Below are 9,900 nucleotides of genomic sequence, written 5' to 3'. Positions count from 1 at the left end.
AAAATGTATTTTTTAAATTTATGACTTTATTATTCTCACAAATGTATGACTTTACCATTATTCATGGTGTTTCACCATTTGCTTGGAATGTAACATTTTCCTTTCCACTTTCTCATGCACTCCAAATGATGTGTAAAACATTTACAAATGAAGCTGATTTGGCCTATCCAATAAGTGCCTACTTCCAATTTAGGTCAATAAACTAGAATTTTAACTTTATTGTGGTCTGTACGTTTTGTGCTTTATTTATGGCCACAGAAAACATGAGGACATATCTGCTGCTTGTGTCTTGCTCAGTAATACATCTGGTAAAAAAAAAAGTGCATGTCGTTGTACATGAATAAATAATACAAGACCATCATCTGAGTCCTCTTCGCGTGTCAATCACTGATAGCAGAGGTAGCTGATAATGAGTTTTGGTATCTGCAAGTGACCGATGACGTTCAGAGCCTTGGTGCCCAGCTTCCTACGTACTGCCAACCTGCTGAGTTGCTGCAGGCTCATGGGAGTGGCTGCAGGGGGTGGGTGCGGGGGCAGCAACATACATTATTTTTACCTTGTTTGCTTGGTGAAACAGTTATGCTACAGCATCGTGGCGTCATGGCTGCAGTGTGTTTTAATGATGCTTGTGCACCATCTGCTGGCAGTTTATTGCTACTGCAAACATGTCTCAAATCAAATACTGGGCTTTCGTCCATACACTTCAATAATAAGTACACTGTGTACAATGCTTACTTAGGTCATCGTGTAATGACGTTCTCAATATTTATCTGATGATACACTTTCATCATACCCTCATAAGACCGCAAGCAGGAGATCCTGGTGTCGGGTAGTCAACAGGTTTCTTGTTATGTTTATCCCTGGCGTAAATGTTGGCTCCAAATTCCACGAGTATCTCAATCATATCCACTCTCATGCTTTTGGCAGCGTGGTGCAGTGGCGTCGCGTGCAGCGTTCACTTTGGCACCTGCAGGGTAAAAGGCGTCATCATGCATCATAAAGATCACAGTGTACAAGCAGCTTTATCGACCTCTGCGTTGGGCCTCTCTACTGACCTGCATTGAGTAGCTCTTTAACACAGTTTGTGTGTTTGTTGGCACAAGCTACATGTAACCCAGATAGAAAATAAATAATATATAAATATTAATTAAATTTACCGTGCGTACCATGTTTTGGGGTGCAAAGTCATTAGGTCACGTGACGGTGTCTCACCAAGTCACGTGACTGCGCGCCACCAATCAGTGACGTATATATAGTCCAGAAGGGACTACACACCGGGAGCGGTGAGGGACGCATGGAGAGAATCGCTGCAGGGGCCGTCCACCGACGCAACGCTGAACTTAAAAAGAGCAGTGTTCGATCACACCTATGGAATTGGCCAGTTTTGATGGCAAGCTAGGAACCCTGCATTGAGGCAACACGCCTGGAAGTTGGAAGCCCAGATTCACTGAGCTGTCACCCACCTGCTCTGCTGTGACCGGGCTGGTAGGAGGCTTTGCAGCCGTCCTTTTCCTTTTGTCGCTCTTTGGCCTTCATAAAAAACTTCACTCCTTTCCTCCACTCCTGAACCTCTGGACACTCGATTACTGGGCCATTGGACTGTTGTATGTTTTGGGACTCAGTATATATATATCTCATATACTCATATATGAGATGAATGTTTTGTAAATTGAGTTCATTGAAATGTAAATTTGTAAATTAGTGTTGTGAATTGTATTGTTCTGGTTTTTCACTTTATAATATATGGTACCGCCACTGCTGCAAATTGTGTGCTGGCCTTTTTTCCTATCTCACTCCCAGAGCCGAAATCTGGATTTTTCTGATTCTAGCCTAGAAATTACAATCACAATTTAAAGTGTCTAAAGCTAAATGTTAAATGCATTAGCGCATTGTACACGCTACACAAAGTGGCGAGCTAGCCAGGAGTGAGAGAGGGGCTTAACAAATTTGGTTTTGTGGCGGTATTCAAAGTATTGTGTAACCATGGACATATTTGAGGAACATGGCATTAAGATACCAAATGCAGTTCTGATACAGGATGCAACAAAAACTAAAACGGATGAGGAAGTGATTGAGTTTTTAACACAGTATGGGTCTATTTTGAAGGTTGAATTTATTGATGAACCTACATCAGTTTTTCACCATTCCATTGTGATAGAATACAGTTCTGGTGCTGGGTTGGCTGCTTTGCGTCCGCTTTTGCCGTATACGTATGTGTGTAACCAAGATAAGGTCACTTATGAAATTTTGGACTTGTCGACAATCTGCGCGGGTGAGATAGGGAAATTGCAGACTGAAAACTATCTGTCTGAATTACAGAAGGTTGCAAAACGGACCGGCCAAGACTTTTCAGTAGTTCTGAGTGGGGCGATGTCTCTGCTTGGCCAGCAGAGACATTGGAAGTAGGCACCAGCAGAGCTTGGTGACACCAAGCTCCAGACCAGCACTGTGGAAGGAGAAACTCTAGCAGAGGACCGTAAGAGTGAGCTCACAGTTGTTCCTGTTAGTGGGTCACTACCGTCACTGCTCTCTGCTGCCACCACTGGTTCACAAAGTACTGCTTCAAGACCACACACTGATCCTCCATTGAGGGGCCAGTCAGATCCCACAACCCTACCCACCTGAAGACACTCTCTGCCAGCCATGATGCCTGCTGACCTCAACCCACCTGAAATTCAACGTTATGTTGTGGAGCATATCGTCAAGAATGATGACAGTGCAATGAATCTCTCATTTAAAAGCCTGAGAGCTTTTTCTGGAAGATCGCCCAGACCCCAAACAGAGTCTGACTATGACACATGGCGTTCTGGAGTTGAGCTGCTCTTGCGGGATCCTGCCGTGTCTGACTTGCAGCGTTCACGCAAGATCTTCGACAGCTTGTTACCACCTACTGCAGATATGGTGAAGCACTTGAAACCTGACACTTCGCCGATGGTGTATCTGCAGACGCTTGACTCTGCTTATGGCACAGTCCAAGACGGCGATGAGCTATATGCCAAATTTATGGACACGTTCCAAGATGCTGGAGAGAAACCATCTACATATCTTCAACGCCTACAGGTAGCACTAAACCAGGCTGTTAAACGAGGTGGAGTTCTCAATCGAGATTTTGATCGATATCTATTGACACAATTTTGTCGGGGTTGTTGGGACAATTCACTCATAACAGAACTGCAACTGAAGCAACGTAAATTGAACCCCCCAACATTTGCTGAATTCCTGCTGCTACTGCGAGCAGAGGAAGATCGGGAAGCTGCTAAAACCATCCGCATGAAGCAACATCTTGGTTCAGCATGACCCAGAGCTGCCACTCATGCACAGTATGCCCACAGCGATGGTGCAGGAAAGGGAGAGATTGCTGCACTCACAAGCATCACACAGCAACTCGCTCAGCAGATGGCCGACATACAGAAGCAGCTAGCAACCCTTACTGCTGCCCAAGCAAGTGGCAAGCAGTACTATGCTTCTAAGTCCACCCCTGGCTGTAAGCTAGGTGCGGGGCAGGGAGCGGGCAAGCAACCAAATAACCCGTCTTCTGTTCCCAAGCCTGGTTACTGCTTTCGGTGTGGTGAAGACGGCCATGTCAAGACCAATTGTAGTAATCCCCCAAACACTGCACTCGTTGCTGCCAAAAGGAAACGGTTTGCGGAAAGGCAACAAAACTGGCAGAAGTTAAACTAAAGTCAGTTTCAGTTGCGGGGCAAACTGGAACTGGTGTGAACTCACAATGTCCCTTCCAGAAACACGTAAATTGTCAAGAAATAACTCAGAACTTACCTGCTGTTCCATCCCGATTACCCAATGGCTTGTTTGGATCCCGTTGCACAGCCAATATCAAAATCGCTGGGGAAGACTTTAAGTGTCTCTTAGACACGGGATCGCAAGTCACAACAATCCCAATATCCTTTTATAATCAACATTTCTCTGACCAGCCAGTGAGATCATTAGGAGACTTACTTCAAGTTGAAGGAGCGACTGGACATGCCGTCCCTTACGTGGGATATGTGGAGATGATGGTCACTTTCCCAAAAGAGTTTCTGGGAGCAGATTTTAACGTTGCAACGCTAGCGCTTGTTGTCCCTGACGTTGGAGGCCATCAGTCCCCAGTGTTGATTGGCATGAACACCTTGGAGCCCTTATATAGTCACTATATGGGGAGTGAATACTCGGACTTCCAGCCAACTTCCAAAGGCTACCGAGCCGTGCTCAAATTACTGCAGGTACGCAGTAAGCAGCAACAGGGCAAGGATGGAGTGGTGAGGTTAGTCGGTAAGTCCCCAGTCACCATTCCCGCCAAGCGTACTAGCGTCGTTGAAGGCTTCATCTGCACCAGGATGTCATCTTCTGGTCAATGGGTACTTGTGGAGCATCCAGCCTTACCACTGCCTGGTGGGCTGTGTGTTAAAACCACCTTAGTCGTGGCCCCAAGCCAATCCAACAAGAAGATTCCTGTCATCCTCAGTAATGAGTCAGATCATGACGTGACCATTCCACCTCTCTCCACCATTGCAGAAATTGCAGTATGACCACAGATCCTTTCGCACAGCGTATCAAACCATTCATCAGGAAATCCTACCAACACTCTGAAGTTGGATTTTGGCGAATCACCGATTCCGCCAGAGTGGAAAAACAGAATTATCAAGAAACTTGGGCAGATTCCAGATGTCTTCTCACTCAGTGATATGGATTTTGGACACACTGACAAAGTAAAACATCACATAAAGTTGCATGACGAAACTCCATTCAAACACAGAGCCAGACCCATCCACCCTCAAGTCATTGAGGCAGTCCGACAACATCTAAGGGATTTGTTGGAGGCTGGTGTCATTCAGGAATCGGAGTCTCCGTTTTCATCACCCATTGTCGTGGTCCGGAAGAAAAATGGTGATATACGCTTATGCACAGGAAATTAAACCTTCAGACAATCAAGGACGCTTATCCCCTGCCAAACCTCGAAGAGTCTCTTTCAGCTCTGACTGGGTTGAAATGGTTTAGCGTTCTTGATCTTAAATCTGGATATTACCAGATCGACATGAATGAGGCCGACAAAGCTAAAACAGCTTTTGTGATGCCCATTGGAAGAATCCAATGGGCATCACAAAAGCTGTTTTAGCTTTGTCGGCGGAGTTCAATCGGATGCCCCAAGGGGTAACAAACGCTCCATCTACATTTCAACGGTTAATGGAGAAGAGTATGGGAGATCTTCATCTAAAAGAAGTTCTTGTTTTCCTTGATGACATCATTGTATTTTCAGATTCACTGGAAGAACATGAGCGGAGGCTGTTGCGAGTATTACATCGGTTGAAGGAATATGGTCTGAAACTCTCTCCAGAGAAATGTAAGTTCTTCCAAACATCTGTGAAGTATCTGGGACACATTGTTTCGGAAAGGGGAGTAGAGACAGATCCGGACAAGATTCATGCCTTAAAGTCCTGGTCAATTCCGAAAACTTTGAAAGAACTGAAGTCATTCTTGGGATTTGCTGGGTATTACCGGAGGTTTATTAAGGGCTATTCCACCATTGCCAAACCTATCAATGACCTAACCCGGGGGTATACACCTACCTCCAAGTCTCTGAAGTCCAGCTCAGCGAAATACCAGGATGCCAAACAACCCTTTGGTGAGCGATGGTCGCCTGCTTGCCAAGTAGCATTTGACACGCTCATTATGAAGTTGACCAGTTCCCCTGTCCTCGGGTTCGCCGACCCGAAGCTGCCGTATATCTTGCACACCGACGCCAGCACTACCGGGCTCGGGGCTGCTCTATATCAGGAACAGGAGGGTCAGCTGAGGGTTATCGCCTACGCCAGTCGTGGTTTATCAGCAAGTGAATCAAGGTACCCTGCCCACAAACTGGAATTTCTTGCACTTAAGTGGAGTGTCTGTGAAAAGTTTCATGACTATCTGTACGGGGGCCACTTTGTAGTAGTGACTGACAACAACCCGCTAACTTACTTGTTAACCTCTGCAAAGTTGGATGCCGCCAGTCACAGATGGCTCGCTGCCTTGTCCACCTACACTTTTAAGTTGCAATATCGAGCTGGGAAGCAGAACCTTGATGCTGACGCACTGTCTCGGCGACCTCACAGCCACCCTACTGACCTGACAGTACTGAAAGACTGGGATCTGATCTCCAAATTCACAGATGAGCATGTGGTTGAACCAGGTGAAGTAGATGAACTTGATCCTGATATTGTTTCTGCTATCTGTCATCGCTGCCTTGTCATCAGTCAGCCGGGCAGTACAGCAGAGAGTTCCCTAACTCTGGTTGAATCTTTGAGTTTGACAGCCAAAGCCATCCCTGACTGTTATGCAAGCGAGGACCATCATGGTTTACCAGTTGTTCCCTCCCTGTCACAGCTGGACCTCAAGGAAAAGCAACGTGCTGATCCTGTCATCAGAGAGGTCATACATCAGATGGAGACTGGAGAGAAGGTCCTTCCAATGCAAAGGCAAGAGCTACCAGACCTTGTGTTGCTGCTGAGGGAGCTTAGCCGTCTTGAGCTACAAGAGGATGTTTTGTATCGGAGGAGGTATGAAAGAGATAAAGTCTTTTTCCAGTTGGTGCTGCCAGAGGAGCTGCGGTCAGTAGTTCTCACAAGTCTGCATGATGACATGGGACATATGGGCATCCAGCAAACTTTGGACCTTGTACGTTCTCGGTTTTTCTGGCCTCATATGACTGCCGACATTGAGACTAAAATAAGGACTTGTAACCGTTGTGTGAGACGTAAGACATTACCAGAAAGATCTGCACCATTAGTTAATATAAAAACCACACGTCCTTTGGAGTTACTTTGCATGGACTTTGCATCTGTCACTAGAGCCAGATCAAAGCAATATTAAAGATATCCTTGTCTTCACCGATCACTTTACAAAGTTTGCAATAGCTATACCCACAGCAAACCAAAAGGCGAAGACGGTGGCAAAATGTCTCTGGGAGAACTTCATTGTGTGCTACGGAATACCTGAACAGCTCCACACAGACCAAGGACCTGACTTCAAGTCAAAAATGATTAAGGAGCTTTGCCAACTTGCCAACAACTCCATATCATCCTCGAGGGAACCCCGTTGAGAGGTTTAACCGCACACTACTTGCCATGCTTGGAACTCTTGAGCATAAACAGAAAAGCAAATGGAAAGATTATGTAAAACCGTTAATGCATGCATATAACTGCACAAAGAATGACGTCACAGGATTCACCCCATATGAATTGATGTTTGGCCGTTCACCACGTCTTCCGGTGGATCTAGCTTTTGGATTGCCGGTACGAGAAAATCAACCCACCACACACTCTCAGTATGTGGCAAGTCTTCGTTCCCGACTTGAAGAAAGTTTTCAACTTGCATCCAAAAATACTGTCAAATCTGGTGAACGCAACAAAGCATGATTTGATCAGCGAATTACTCCGTCAAGTCTGGAAGAAGGAGATCGAGTCTTAGTACGGAATGTCAGGCTTCGTGGTAAGCACAAGCTGGAGGACAAATGGGAGCAAGAAGTCTATGTTGTTGTGAAGCGTGCTGGGAACCTGCCTGTGTATACAGTACGACCTGAAAACAATGCGGACGGACCAGTTCGTACCCTGCATAGAGATCTGCTACTTCCATGCCCTTTCCTACCAGCGAGTGGTGACTTAGAGCTTTTACCGACTACACCACCTCGTCGTCCTTTCCCTCGGAGCCAGAAACAAGCCAGTCCTGATCAGACCGAAGATCTGGATGATGGTAATGAGTGGGATGTACCCCAACTCGGGATTGAGCCAACAACATTCCAGTTCCATCATTCAAACCCAGCTAAACTCATTACTGAGATCACACGTCAGCCTATGTCCAAGACTGTTGATCTTTCACCTGTGCCTGTGACTCCTATTTCAGAAACTATGACCGTACCTGCTGATGGGGACTTTGCTGCCGAATCAAATTCCTTACCCATGGAAGAAGACCCTGAGCCTGGTGAGAACTTACCTGAAAGGGAAAGACTTCCATTTACCGGTGTTCCTGAAGATCTGTCTGTAGAAGAACCAGAGCTCATTGATCAAGCAGAGATATCCCCCACTCAGAATGAGTTGTTGCTCAGTCCAACAGAATCACATGCTGACGCTCCGAACCCACCTGCTAGCGAGGTACCGGCCATAGACTCCACACCTGTCGTTAGAAGGTCTAGTCGGCAGCGTCACCCTCCTAATCGACTCCAATACGCAACACTAGGCAATCCCCTTATTTCAGTCGTACAGACTTTATTTCAAGGGTTAGTTGACACTTATGGCGAAGGCTTTACTACCTTTGCAGCGACCCGTCCTTCGGAACCCCACATTCTCGATGTTTAGCATGCATCGGGAGTTGCATGTTCTAAAGGGGGGAGGGTGTAACCCAGATAGAAAATAAATAATATATAAATATTAATTAAATTTACCGTGCGTACCATGTTTTGGGGTGCAACGTCATTAGGTCACGTGACGGTGTCTCACCAAGTCACGTGACTGCGCGCCACCAATCAGTGACGTATATATAGTCCAGAAGGGACTACACACCGGGAGCGGTGAGGGACGCATGGAGAGAATCGCTGCAGGGGCCGTCCACCGACGCAACGCTGAACTTAAAAAGAGCAGTGTTCGATCACACCTATGGAATTGGCCAGTTTTGATGGCAAGCTAGGAACCCTGCATTGAGGCAACACGCCTGGAAGTTGGAAGCCCAGATTCACTGAGCTGTCACCCACCTGCTCTGCTGTGACCGGGCTGGTAGGAGGCTTTGCAGCCGTCCTTTTCCTTTTGTCGCTCTTTGGCCTTCATAAAAAACTTCACTCCTTTCCTCCACTCCTGAACCTCTGGACACTCGATTACTGGGCCATTGGACTGTTGTATGTTTTGGGACTCTCAGTATATGAGATGAATGTTTTGTAAATTGAGCTCATTGAAATGTAAATTTGTAAATTAGTGTTGTGAATTGCATTGTTCTGGTTTTTCACTTTATAATATATGGTACCGCCACTGCTGCAAATTGTGTGCTGGCCTCTTTTCCTATCTCACTCCCAGAGCCGAAATCTGGATTTTTCTGATTCTAGCCTAGAAATTACAATCACAATTTAAAGTGTCTAAAGCTAAATGTTAAATGCATTAGCGCATTGTACACGCTACATACATGCAGTGGTGTCCCGTAGTAAAGTTCATACGCCTCTAGACAAGCACCCTTGGCAATCATGTAACCCAGCCAAAGCTATTGTTTATGTTAATTAGTATTAAAACAAACAAAACGAAACAAAAATGAAAGAGGTTTGTTTAAAAGTGTTAAAAGCCTTTAAAAGGTGTATTTGTGTAAAACATAATCTGTATTTCATCATTAGTTTGAGGAGTTTTATTTTGTGTTGTTTTGTGTTAAAAAGCAGTGTTTTCTCTGTGTATTCTGTGACAGCATTTAAGGGGTTAACCCAGTGGGGACATAGTTGAGTGGGACACGAGCCCGGAAAAAAAAGGAAGGAGGAAGAGGTGAGCGAAGTGGGGGGTGGCTAACATGAGGTGTGCGAACGAAAAGGGACAGAGGCAGTCTGTATTTTCTTGATAAGCAGCTTTTCAAAACTTGTGTGTTTGAGGTTTTTTATGATTGTTTCCACGACAGTCAGTAGAAGAAGACCATCGGCACGTTAACGGAAGAAAGGAACCTCCACAAGGGGTTTCGGTATCGTTGATTGTGCAACAAGTTAGCGGATGCTAACAGCTCTGCAGGGGTAGTCTAGAGGCTGTTCGCAACAAGTGAGCCGAGTGTGCTAGACTAGTTTAACTTCTCCAGTTAGACCTTGAGTGGGGTAGTCTGTTCGTTTTCATCCAGAAGACACAAAGAGGACAACCCAGATAGAGCTAACGACCAAGGCTTCCCGGCTACCGTAGCTTTCTGACAACGAGG

General features: G+C 45.8%; 1 pseudogene; it reads right to left on the bottom strand.

The window, feature by feature from the left end:
- Positions 1 to 318: 318 nt before the first annotated feature.
- On the bottom strand, positions 319 to 9,201 carry LOC131132387 (ankyrin repeat and SOCS box protein 13-like; annotated as a pseudogene).
- Positions 9,202 to 9,900: the final 699 nt, after the last annotated feature.

This window comes from Doryrhamphus excisus, chromosome 7 (assembly GCF_030265055.1).
Source record: "Doryrhamphus excisus isolate RoL2022-K1 chromosome 7, RoL_Dexc_1.0, whole genome shotgun sequence".
NCBI classification, from domain to species: domain Eukaryota; kingdom Metazoa; phylum Chordata; class Actinopteri; order Syngnathiformes; family Syngnathidae; genus Doryrhamphus; species Doryrhamphus excisus.
The sequence above is the reverse complement of the archived record's forward strand: the minus strand, read 5'-3'. Positions and strand labels throughout refer to the sequence as shown.